At 34.3% G+C, this 12,975-nt stretch overlaps 1 long non-coding RNA gene across 2 annotated transcripts in view; it reads right to left on the bottom strand.

The window, feature by feature from the left end:
- Positions 1–812: 812 nt before the first annotated feature.
- The window catches only part of LOC308198159, a 34,602-nt gene continuing 22,439 nt past the window's right edge, over positions 813–12,975 (bottom strand). Inside the window, exon 4 of one of the 2 annotated variants that reach the window (XR_013953667.1) lies at positions 813–1,565. This is a non-coding gene — a long non-coding RNA (uncharacterized lncRNA). The remainder of the gene's footprint in view (positions 1,566–12,975) is intronic. The other variant, XR_013953668.1, reaches the window with a different exon arrangement.

The raw sequence follows: 12,975 nt of genomic DNA, 5'->3' as shown, positions 1-12,975 counted from the left end.
TTACTGTAAGGAAATAGGAAATTTCTAAAGTAAACTTCAAGTTACACAAACTCAATATTTCTTACTTTCCTTGTCTTTGGCACTGAAACATATGAAATAGTCAAATATAAGAAACCACAAATTCTGAGTATTCAGTTTCCATTTTGATATTAAACCTCTTTCAAAACAAATTAGAACACACATTGGCTAATTCTCAGAAAGTTTTTTCTATCTTCTTATCAAGTATAGTTTACTACAATGTTTGACTCTTGTTAAAATATGCCTTTCTCCCAAGCCAAGCAGTAACCTGGCCATTACCAAAAAAAAGGAAAATACGTCTACGGTATTCCTCCTGCTTTGTCAGAGACTTGAGCATCATTACCCAAGAAAGTAGATTTCTGTCCTTCTACTAACTTTGATGCTTGGAAAAGGAGTGTTGTTTTCTTAAGAGAAAAAATGGATGTTATACTGAACAACACCAGGAATGCTTCATCTTTTGCTAACAGGCATATTAATAAAGAGATAATCTTCTCACGTTTATACCAAGGTTGAGACAATCCATAGTACTGAAGCAAAATCCCTCATTCATCTTCCACTTATGCCCTGTTAGTCATATAATGTTATTATAAAAAAATATAGTAAACTAATTATTGTTCAGTTACTTTTCCTCCACACTATAAACTAAATTACTTTCTCATGGACACACTCGATTCTCAATGCAGTCGGACTGTTTGTTTATTCTCTTGCCCTCCAGGCTGTTCAATGTCATTGAAATTTGGAAACACCACAGTCATAAAGATGCCTTCACACATACCTGAGGGGAAGGGGGGCAGGTGGGTTTCCTGAGGCCCCCCTGTTTCCCCAGAGAAAAAGAGGGGAACAGTGGGAGGGAGAGGAAGCAGTAGGGGGGAAAACACAGCATTAATGAATTTTCTCCTTGATTGTCAGATCCAATTTTGAATTTTATTTGAAAAGTATTCTACAAAATTTGGAAAAGCCTATTAGATGCATTACCGTATAGCCTGACATTAAATTGATACAATGCATCAGTAACAACAAATACAAAGTGAATTACATCTATTCCTTCATTTACATATGTTATCATTATATAGACAGATTATATAGGATCAGGTAATATTAAGTAGCAGTTGACAATCAAAATACAGTAGTACAATACAAAAACTGGGAAAGAAATGCATAATTGAAGATGCATTTATTAGAAATTTCTGGAATGATGCATTTTAAGAGCAAGAGATGGCAGAAACAAAAGCTGATGGAAAACTTGCTAGAAGTTCGTTCATCCTTTTAATGCAGAATTACCTTGTATATGAGGTGTTACTTTGAAGTGTTTTCCCTTGTCTGATCTTCTACTATTAAATTTTGGTCCTGTCTCACCAGGGTTAGTGACTTGAACTTCAGTAAATTGAGCACAGTTTGCCTCAGTTTCCAGTAGAATATATTCTTCACCACCTGGTCTTTATAATCTCACACTTAGAGAAATCACCCTATAGTGGACAGTAACAGTGATGCTAGTCTTCAGCCTCCCTATTTCATCACAAGTAAATTCCTTCAAGGTAAGGAGTGGCCTGCAGAAGATGACAACTAGCTTTCACAAAGAAACCCACAGAAAAACTATGGGCATGCTCGATGCACTGCTGAGCTACTGTAACTGAAGTATTATGCATCCATATTTGAAGAATATGAAGCAGAAAACACTAGTTTATGAGAACAGAGAGCAGACTTTCAGGGAAAGATTTTATTTTAAAAACAATTCTCTGTAGGATAATGAGAAAATAGAAACAACGTAAGCTTTCGAAATAGTCAACAGGGTAAAACCACACTAGCATTTTGTTTTGGAGTACTGAATGCTGAATATTGAGTTCTGAATATTAGAATAAATATTGAATGTATTTCAAAATATTGGTGTGTTGGAGGTGTATATACTCATCATGTTCAATGTTATTTATGAAAGCAAATCCAAATGTGTTCTGAAAGGGTTATATTTGAAACTGAACCCAAAGACATATTCGGTTTTATTACACATTATTATTCTTCTATTTGACAGATAAGAACAAAAGGCATTAATATATGAAACAAAATGTACTACTCATTTTTCATAGCACAATACTGAATATTGCCATCCATTTTTGAGGACAATAGAAAACTTTTATACTTGGAAGGTAAAAACCAGATTATGGAATCCATTCCAATCTTGTAAGGTCATTAAAAACATATGGTTTGAAATGGAAGCTAAATATAAATGAAAAAATCCTTCAGTACTATATCTAATGCTTTACATCTACTCTGCTGATTTATGGGTAAAAACGTAAGTACAACTATATATGTTTGCATGCACAGTTTGTATTTGAATGAAACACACTGTAGACACTTTCAGCAGAGAAACAGACATTTTACAGACAGTAACGAATTAATCTCAGATAAGTTTCATTTGCTTCAATAAAAACTGACAGTACTGGAAAATGAATAATAATATTTAGGAGAGAAAACAGTCAAAATGGATTTATGGTGGATTCATGGATTCCAAAGGTAGTAGGAGACAAAGGAGACAGGAGTCCATGGCCCACGAGTCCATGGCCTGAGTTCTTGGTGGATTTTAGCACACTTTTCTTATTTGAGACACACAAACTCAACTTCCAGAAAACAAAATCATACACTCAACCCTTAAAATCATTACATAGTACTGAGTTATGATGTGCAAATCAGAATTGCCTTTTGAATCCTATACTAATACAACTTATTCCTACACATATATTCACAACAGGTCACTCAGAGAAGCCAACCAAGACTCTTTACAAAAAGAGGCACACAAAACATTAACATCTTTGGAATTTCCAAAGAGGTATGTATGTATTTTACTTTCAAAAAATAGACACAGATTCCTTTTGTTAGGAGGGAAAAAGTTAATAAAATTAACTGTAATTATATTAATAAAGTTAGAAGACCTAGATGTTTGGAAAACTTTCACAGGTAAGCCTTATCCCAGGAATTTGGATTTTTTTTTTCCACCTAGTAGCTTTCAGCATCCAGAAGAGAAGTACCCCAGATGAATGCATGAAATGTGTTCATGGCTGAAATTCCAATTTTATTTTTATTTTTTTAATAATTCTGATTAATGGGTCACATTTAAATGAAAAAAATATAATTTAATAAATTATGTTCGATCTTAAACTGAACTTTAGAAATGTGTAATATGATGAGAAAGTGCATTGTTGTAAAAGGAAAAGGAGCAAAGCCATAAATGTACAGTAATGTTTTCAGCAATTTATCTTCAATTTTCTACACCGCTCTTTCTAATTGTGCTGGAAGAAAGTCTGTAGCTTTCAAATAGTGTGCTATTTTTAACGGTTTATTAAAAATAAAGTTGATAAAATAGCTTTCCTTTAAACTGATTTACTTCAAGGAAGGAAGTTTGCGAATCATTTACAGTAAATCTAGTCTTTAGAATTCTAGCTAAACGTACTTTTTTCTCCATGACATTTCTCAGTGACAATTTTTTTCTACCACTAGGGTAATACTCTTCCACACTGCTGTACACATTTAGACTATTGATAGATAACCACGATCAGATAAAGCAACCTATAGAAAGGTAAAAAAAAATCTAAACAAAAGTAAATACTTTTTTTTTTTTGGGGGGGGTGGGGGTGGGGGCGGGGGGGGGAGGAAGGGGGGGAATGAGTAGTAGTTCATTTAGCTCCTGTTCCTGCACCTTAAGCCCTTGACTCTCTCTCACCCTTTGGAATATGATACTCCTTCAGTAGAGTTTTATGGTTTTATGTTTACCAGAGTATTTACAATGCACTGAAATATAAATAGAAAAGATTAAATCCTGGTATAATGGAAAATAAAGTGTGTCTCCCACAATTCTCACTGAGACAAATCTCATTCTTTATATATCTACCACATGAAAAACAGGATGGAATTTCACATCTTGTTAGTCTGAAATTATTTTTTTAATATCTAAAATTGTTTACAAAACAAACACCTAAATCAGCAGTATTCAAGGGAAAAATTCTCAAAAATTGCTAGAAAACTTTTTTTTCTTTACACTAATCTGTTGCTTAATTAAAATAAAACAGCAGAAAATTCTGTATGAAAGGAAAACAAACACTGAAGAGATAAGGAAGAAGTTTATTTGTAGAAGATTTCTCATAAGTGAAAAATTATTTCATTCATATTTTTCATTGGAAGAAAAATTTGGCCTAGTTTTGAGAAACAATGTTAATCTTCTTGTTTTACTGGGTTAAACTTATCCTTAAAAGATATAAGTGACAGTGTCATACACAGAACTGCTAGTTAGTGTAAGGATGTGATATATGAACATGGGAATGATGCTCCTTCCTAGTGTGTAAGAAAAGCAATAAGAAAAATACAAAATAAAACTAAGATGTCCCTAATCATCAGAAAAGATGAGCTGACCAATATTTTGTGATATATTTTTAGAAGCAGGTGCTTAATGGAGCATTATAGAACAATTTTAGCCAGAGGAAGTACTGACCCAAAGTTTCCCAAAAACTTAGGACAGTTTTCCATTGAAAAAGTTCCACCCTACAAATAACTAGATCAACCATTTGGTATACATATTTAGGGGTAAGATCAAAGAGTGCTACATGCTTAATAATTCTGCTACTTAGTTTTTTAAGTAATGCTATAGTGTGTTTAGGGGTTATTTTGTCCAATTTTGATTTCTGTACTAAGTTCATCAACAACTTATAACAACTACAGATTATAAGTTTGAGTCAGGCTTCTCTCTCTCTTATATTTTCAAATTCATTGCCTATTCTATAGAGCACACCAGAATTTCAAACTTTCAGGATTCACAGAAAAAAAATGTTTCCTTATTCCTTATCTGTGCAAGCGGAGACCTTAGTCTTATAATAGCCACATCTTATGAATCTTCTAGCCTCATTTTTGGAAAAAAAACATTTAAAGAAAGCAACCAAAGCCTATTATTTCTCAGAATGATAGTTAGATATTGGCCTATGCAGAAGTCACTTCAAAAATCAAGCTATTTACTTAATTGGGTAATGGGATCAATTGCTTTCTGTCTTTCAACTTCTTCAGAAATACTAAGTAAATACCAAGATAATACTCTGCTACTTCTGTGACACTACATGTCACTTCACATTAGATTTAATGCCGATTAAGAAAAGATTATTGCTCAGTTCAGAAGCATTAAAAGCTTTTCTTTTTACTACCAATGGATTACTGATCCCCTAATCTTTAAGAAAAAGTGAAGTTGAACTTTGATATGTGCTTTCTCTATCCTGATATTCACCTTTTGTTTTCATCCTAGGACTTCAGAATAAATGGCCTTTTGTGAATGCCTTGTTGGAACTACGGTCTCTCAAAGTCCCTTAGTGCAAGCCAGTGTCACAGTAAGTGTTCTACTATGTTTCGGTTCTGGTAATCAAAAATGCTATTCTATCAATTATGTGCAAAAGGCAAACTTAGCTTACTTAACAGCTTTTGTCCAACGGTAATATACTAGGAAAAAAGATAACTATTTTCTTTCAAAAAATCTAAGCCAAATCCTACACACTTCATCACAATGAGCACTTCAAGACATCTCTGAAGGTCTTTTTATACTTATATAAAACACCATCCAAATCACTCAATTGAAAATAGACAATTTTCTTATCAAAATAGCCCTGAAAAATCAGATTAGGTCTCATTTCCTTCAAGATATTATGCATAAAGATAGCTAAAAAAAAAAGTACTAAAATCTCCACATTGAACTTACTCCTATACAATTCATGTCAATGAGATTCCTACAACTTTGGCCAGGTGAATACAAAGCACTTCAAAGATTTCAGGTACAATGTCTACTGTATAGCAAATAAAACTGCCGAAAATACAAAGTGAAGTAACAATCTCTTCATACTCTGCTTTTATTTTAAAACATGTTATGAGATAACTTGAATCGCAACTCTTACCATAGAAGAAGACATCATCCTGACCCTATGAGATGAATAAGGATAGCCACTGCTGTTGTACAGTACTGCAGTACTTACTAGACTCACCAGGCTAGTTGCTAGGTCTTTACTTTCAGGTTCACCTGCAAGAATATTTTATTCACTACAACTTTTCAATATCAGGATTTTTGATACTAGCATATACCTTAAAGCAGCCCACACAATGCTCTTTTCAAAAAGTCTCAAGTCAGTTTATATCTAAAGTGTTTCACTTCCCACTCTAAAGTTACCACTTCTTTTCCCTACTTTCCATCAGCAGATTTAACTGCAATTAGTATATGTATACATATTTGAAGGATACTAAACTGTACAAACCCCTAGAGCAAAGAATTAATAAAGTTATGTTAAGTTTATAAGATTTCCTTTGCAATCAACCTTAAAAGCACAAGAGACATTCTACCGTGTTACAGGTGTGTCCAGCAGGTCACGTTCCCAGTCGAAGATTAGTTTTCACCAAGTTTCTTGCTTTATTTCCACTTTACATTAGTGCTATCCCCTCACTTCGTTAAAAGCATGTTTATACTAATGAGCGATGAGTACATTTACATTAGTCATAGCATGAGTTCCATAGTATTGCCATACTTCTTGTTCAAATAAAAAGTTACTTAAAAGAATCAGTGGAGCATGGGTCTTCAATGTCAAATTCTTTCCTTCCCTTCTGTTAAATATCTAACACCCTGCATTAAAAAAAAACCACTGAAAATCTATAGTATAGATAACATATGGTATGCATGGGAAAGTATTTTTCTATTACAATTATTTTTTATGAGCTGCACTCTTCCCCCCCCCCGCCCAAAAAAAGATATCAAGCCAAAATACACCAAACTTGCATGTTAATTATTAAGAAGTAACATAAATAAAGAGCTCCTTTTCCTTCTGCTGTTTTAGCTCTATACTCTAGCCAGCCTGGGGAAATAAGCATAAAGATTTTGTTTTGTTTCATTTTAATACCAACAGAATCAGAAATGCAATATAAAGCGGATTTTTTTTTTTTAATGTAAATTTTGCAAATTAGATAATCGCTTCTCTGTATTTGGGCTTGATTACTTATTCTCAAAATGCTATATTGGTGTTCCAGGTGGAAAAAGTTTGAAAAATACTGTGTGCTGACAACCATCTCTTTTGCAACTACAAAGATCCTATAGCAGCATCACACTACATGTAAACCACCAGCTTTCAAGGTGCTGCTTGGAGTTACAAGTCTGAACCCTTACATCCGTCTGTCCTATTCCTAAAGCTGATGTCAGCTAACATGCTCTCACCAACAGCCCTAAACACGTATGTTCTGTTGCCCAATGGCAAGGTACTCTCATAAATTCCCCAACCCCAACAGTCTGGCACAGTCCAAGTTCACAAGCCTTCAGAGCATGCTGCAGGGCTTATCTATTTATTCAGGCTTTCACCTGAGGGGTTGGGCTGCAGAAGCAAAGAGAAGGTTGGCAAGTTCTTTATTCGCCAACTAGGTCTATTTTATGTATTAATTTATGTACATGTGCCTAGAGATTCTGATGGGCACAATTTATACAATAAAAAACAACTTTAGTCATATCCTAAATAACAGGAAAAAAACTCTACAGAATTCCATTATAGACACGTTCCTGTAAAAAATAGCCAGGAACATAGGTACTACAAAACACAGGAGAGTTTGTCAGGCCCAAGAGGAAAAGGGAAAATACACTGGGCTTCTCAAGTTGAGATATACATGTAAAAATCTAAAGCCAATACAAGCATTTTATATAAGTACATGATCCTGTTTGGTACTTTTTTTTTTTTTTTTTTTTTTAAGTCCTATGAATTATGACAGAACACAAAGGAGAAATTCTCCTAGTATAACCGGGCATAAGTTTGCAAAGCGTTCAGAAGGGTTAGAGATACTGTAATTCACTAAACTTGAGAGGAAATAAGGAGCTTCTATGAAAGGAGTACCTTGAAAAAGAGCACAAAATAGTATGCTTTGTGGTGTTATACTGAAATGGTATAATCAATAGAAGAAATCAATTGGAAAGTGAAGGTGACTGCCGAATACTTTTCTAGCAAGTCTAAAGAGACCTTCCTGCAGGTGTTGGTTTGACCCATTCCCTGAGGCTTGATATTAGATTGCCAAGTCTAGGGCACAACTTAGAAATAGCATTGTTTTAAAGAAAAAAAGAAAATGCATTTAAGGTGAAAAACATCAGTTCCACAAATGTGTTTGAAAGAAATGCAGGAAATCTTATGGCACCCATTTTCTATGTTGGTAAAATGATTTAAACTAGTATGTTACTTGGCAACACCAAGTACCAGTAAAAAGACATTGCTTCAGTGACAAACTTCCCATAATTTGGGACTGTTCATGTCCCAGGCCAATATATTAAACAATATCAGAGCAGTATTCAGAGGAGCCAATAAAAGTCTTTAAGAAGACTTTAGAGATGCTAAGAGAAGCTTCAACATTATAAAATCTTGCTGTACATTTGCAGTTTCTCAGAAAGAGTTAAAGTGAATCGTTCTGACTTGGGTGGCTATATTGACCGTTTTAAGAATTGCTTTGCACTGATGGAAATACAAAGTGACAGAAATGCAACTGAGGATTGTATCAAACGCTATAAAATGATCAAGTACCAAGGGTTTATAAAAAAGCAAAAGGAACCTGAAGTTGTAAGACAAAAGCTCATACGATTTTTAGAAATATATTCAAAATAACAGAATAGCTTATCTGCCACTGACATTATTTCCAAAGGGAACGCATGGCATGGTTGCACTCCTATTGAGGAAAAGAGATGCAAGACTCAGACTTTCAAACATGCTCCAAGTATGAAGTCACACATATGCCTTGATGATAGGCATGTTCCAAATACCTTCGAGAAACATTCACAGCAAGTAAACAGAAAACAGCACATACTGAGAATGATACAAGTAGGGCAGAACTCAGGAATTTAACCAGCTTTATAAGGATGGCAAATAAATGTAGTCACAAACATTTATGTAAAATGAAGATGGGTAATATGCTCAGCAGGTCGCACTTGAAAGCTTTCTCTTTCAATATCTAAATTACAGGAACATTCCTGAGTATGATCTATCCTTTTAAAAGAGGATATTGACAATATCAACAGACCTTTAACTAACGAAAGTTTCCAAGCTTCACTAGTCTGCAGCTGGCTAACAAATTTGTGTTTTAGGCCATATGAAACTGCTTTTTATGTAACACAGAACCCATTCAGTAATGCCCTCCAGTTCCAGGTATCCTTTTCCTTGATACATGAAGCATGTTTCAAAAGAGACAGTGATCAGAACTGGGGGGTTGGGAGACTCCTAATCAAAGTCTGTGGGCCTTCTCCCATTTGTCACCCTTGAGCTCTGAGTGACTTACACAGACCATTCTGCAATCTGTAGAGAAACATGATAAAGTTCTTCTTTAAGTACAAACAAACTCAGGATGAAGAACACCAAGATGACTTTAGATTTCAAACTTATCTCCTAGCTCTGTTGCAGGATAAAGCAGCCCATAGCTCAGCTGCACAATCTGCTCTGTGCATGTTTCTCAGTGTAAGTAGGGGAACAGGTGGATTTAAGCTGTATTGCCAGTTCAGGTACAAGTTGTGATAAAATGCTACATAAGAGATCCTTACTGTGAACAATCATCCCGTCAGGTTTAGGGTCAACTGCCCTGTATGTAATGCAATAATTCCTAGGTGACAGATGAGGTTAATGATGTAAACTCAACTTTATGTTCAAAATAAACTCAAGCCTGCTACAGCAGTTGCAAAGTACATTAAATTTTCTTTGACAAATGCAAACATTTCATTCTAGTTTTAGCACTATATAGAGATTCAATAGTGTTCATTGACATTATTGGTTTAAACCCTTATTTAACTATAATGACAAACTGAAGTATATGATATCCCCTGGAGTATCATTTCCATCAATATATTTGCATTCAATATTTTTATGAGACTAATTGGAAAGTATGCCTACTTTTACATATAACTGAGTAAGTTCTGGAAATCAAAAGCCAGTTGCAGAAGTTATTTACTGTGAAGAATTCCCTATTTCACTTCAAACACTGTTCACCTTAAGCAGTAAAGTCACTAAGCCACTAAGACTTAAGTATGAGTGCCTAATATCATGAGTTTGAGATTTTTTTGGTTATCTATTTTCTTTACTCAGAACTTCTGACAATTGTCATCAATACTAAAATGTTAGAAAGTGATTATATTATCCAATCAATGTGGTTGGAATGGAAAGAAAGGAAAAAGCTGTTTTTCCAAGGTTTAGGAACATTAAGTCCTTAATCTGTCTACTTGTTTATCATGAGACCGCTCTGTCTTTGTTGGGGATGAGATACCACACATGACAGATGGTCTGCCAAAACCCTGTCACGTTTGCTTCAATTATTTGTGAAAGCCTGTAGAGAAGAAGGGAAGGACTATGATTATACAATGAAATCTAGAAGAAATACAAAGCCAGGTACTAAACAACAGCAAGAATGATATGCTGAAGCAAATTGGTATACATGCTGCAACCACTCCCAAATATTCCACTTCAACAGAAATGATGAAACTACAGAGCCAAATGAGCATGATGCCAACCCAGACAGTTTCATTGTTCATTATGCCTATTTTTTCCCCAACCCTCCAAAGAGGCATGCAGCTTGCTTTGCATAGTTTGTCCATAGAATTTTAAGTGAGATATTATGAGGACATACATTGAAGATACACCATCAAGTATAGTAATTATCTTTAAGTCTAATTGCAAAAGTACCTAAAGGGCAAATTTGTAATGTGAAAGGAGATCAAACTACTTGCTAGATGTAAGGCAATGCTCAACACAACAGAGTTGTGCTTTTGTTTCGCTTAAGCCTTTAAAAATGCTTTTTCTTGCTTACTCAAGGAGCTGCCATGCAGGAGAATGCATGCAGAACAGACATATGAAAGTTCTCTTTGGTTTCCACACATCTTATGCATCTGACACAAAATGGAAATGCAAAGAACTTGGTGCTACTTTAAGCAATTAAATATTAATGGTAAAAGAAAAAGTATGTAGTGGAGATATTTATAAATGAAAGGATGCTTTTTATTATTATTATTTTTGTTGAGTTAATAGGATTTTACCTTGTAGCTGCAGAAATTCAAGATATTTGAGGTAAGATGATTTGTTAGTTTATGAAATCTGTAATCCTGCTGCATATTGCAAAAGAACTTCACTTTTACCAGCTACCTCTCCCTTACAGGATTCAATTAATTATATTTATTACCTTTCTCAAGGTGCCAAAGCTTCTTATGAAGACATCAAAACCAAAAAAAAACCCTAAACTAATTATTTCTGACAGTATGTTCCAAAGATTCCTCTTTATGTATGAAAAAGGTCCAATCACCCATTTGTTGGGGTTTCACTTTCCTGCCACTGTCCCTTGACAAATGCTCCCCTTCAAAAATTCACCTGTTGCTTTCCTTGTAAGGACATACTGGCAAACTACATGTGATTTTCAATATATTAGATAAATTCAATACACACACATATAATTTTATTAGATAACTAGATATTTAATTTTTTAAAATATGATTCTCTGTAGGAATATTTGCTCTATCCAGAGCTTCCAGAAGGAAGCTGCTTTCCCCACCTTTCTAACGTTGATCATTAATTTTTAAGTGCATACACTAAAACCCCAGTTAACTTCATTCTAGATTTCAATGTCACAAAAGCTGCCTCTATATTTGTACTCGTATTTGATTGTCTATTCAAGAATCAGAAAACTGTTATATTCAAATCAAAATAATTGTTAGACATGAAGCCCAGACCCCTCTCCAGTCCATAAGTGACTAAAGCATATTTATTCAACACTGTGGGGTACTATATCCGTAACCCCACATTGGGTTTTACTAACAGTAATTATCTGAATTGGAACCATTTTGTCAGAACAATCTGCACCACACAACCTGCCTAGCTCTTCAGATTTATTTATACTTCACTATTAATTCACTTACCTTTTTGTTAACCACGTAAGTCCCTTCACCTGTACTTTATTTTCAGATCATTGCTAGATATTGAGTGATATTGGACATTGTACCAATTTGCACCAAAAAATCTCCACAATTATTCTTCCCTCAAATAAGATTTCTTGCAACAATCGTTTTGAACTGTAACAAGCATTCATTCTTTCTCAGGTGCACATAAGGGATAAAATAAAGGAGTAACTTCTTCCTCCACGATCAGAAATGTTATGCAGCAAGAGATGAAAATAGATCATTTTCACAATTAGAAATATTTGCCACATTTAAATTGTCAGAAAGTGAAGCCAGCTTATTTGACAGGGCATTTTCCATAAATCCACAGACATCATTAATCCATATTACTTCTCCTATTATTTCATTTCATCCTAATACCAACTGACAAGACTACAGCTGCCTTGGGCATCCAGCTACAACTTTGCTCCCTCCAGTCTGACTTCTGACTTACATATATATATATAATCAAGAAGTATCTTACATGCATATGAGAATCAGTACTCTTAAGATTCTGTGAATACTGTTCTGAGTAAAAAACAATTTGTAAGTAGTATTACTTAAACTATGCAAACTAATCAGAGAAAAGAAGTCCAAGTAGTATATCATTATATGTTAAATTAAAACTATTACCATAGATTTTCAGTCTTACAGGAATCAGATAGAAGAGCTAAATCAGTTTCATTGCTTCAGTACTTCTTGAGGCTATTAACCATTTTGATTCCCCAAAATTACTAGCAAAAAGAGATGCAAGATTGACTTCTGTGCTTCTACCCTCATATAGATCTAACAAACTGAGCTGTTCCTTTCATTTACAAAGGAGATAATAAATAAAACCAAGACAAAGGATGATTAGAAGTGCATCACATGCTATCAACACTGGCAAAAACTAAATTTTTGAGATAACTAAATTATATTCTTAAAGACTTTAGATTTTGTTTCATGAGGATTTGAGTCCTTCCTGAGTGAAGTAGGAGTTTTGATTTAAACCTTAACCCTCATGCTTAGAGATAACTATATTT

Source organism: Anser brachyrhynchus, assembly GCF_964034855.1.
Source record: "Anser brachyrhynchus genome assembly, chromosome: 7".
Lineage (NCBI taxonomy): Eukaryota > Metazoa > Chordata > Aves > Anseriformes > Anatidae > Anser > Anser brachyrhynchus.
This window is presented reverse-complemented; position numbering and strand designations above follow the sequence as displayed.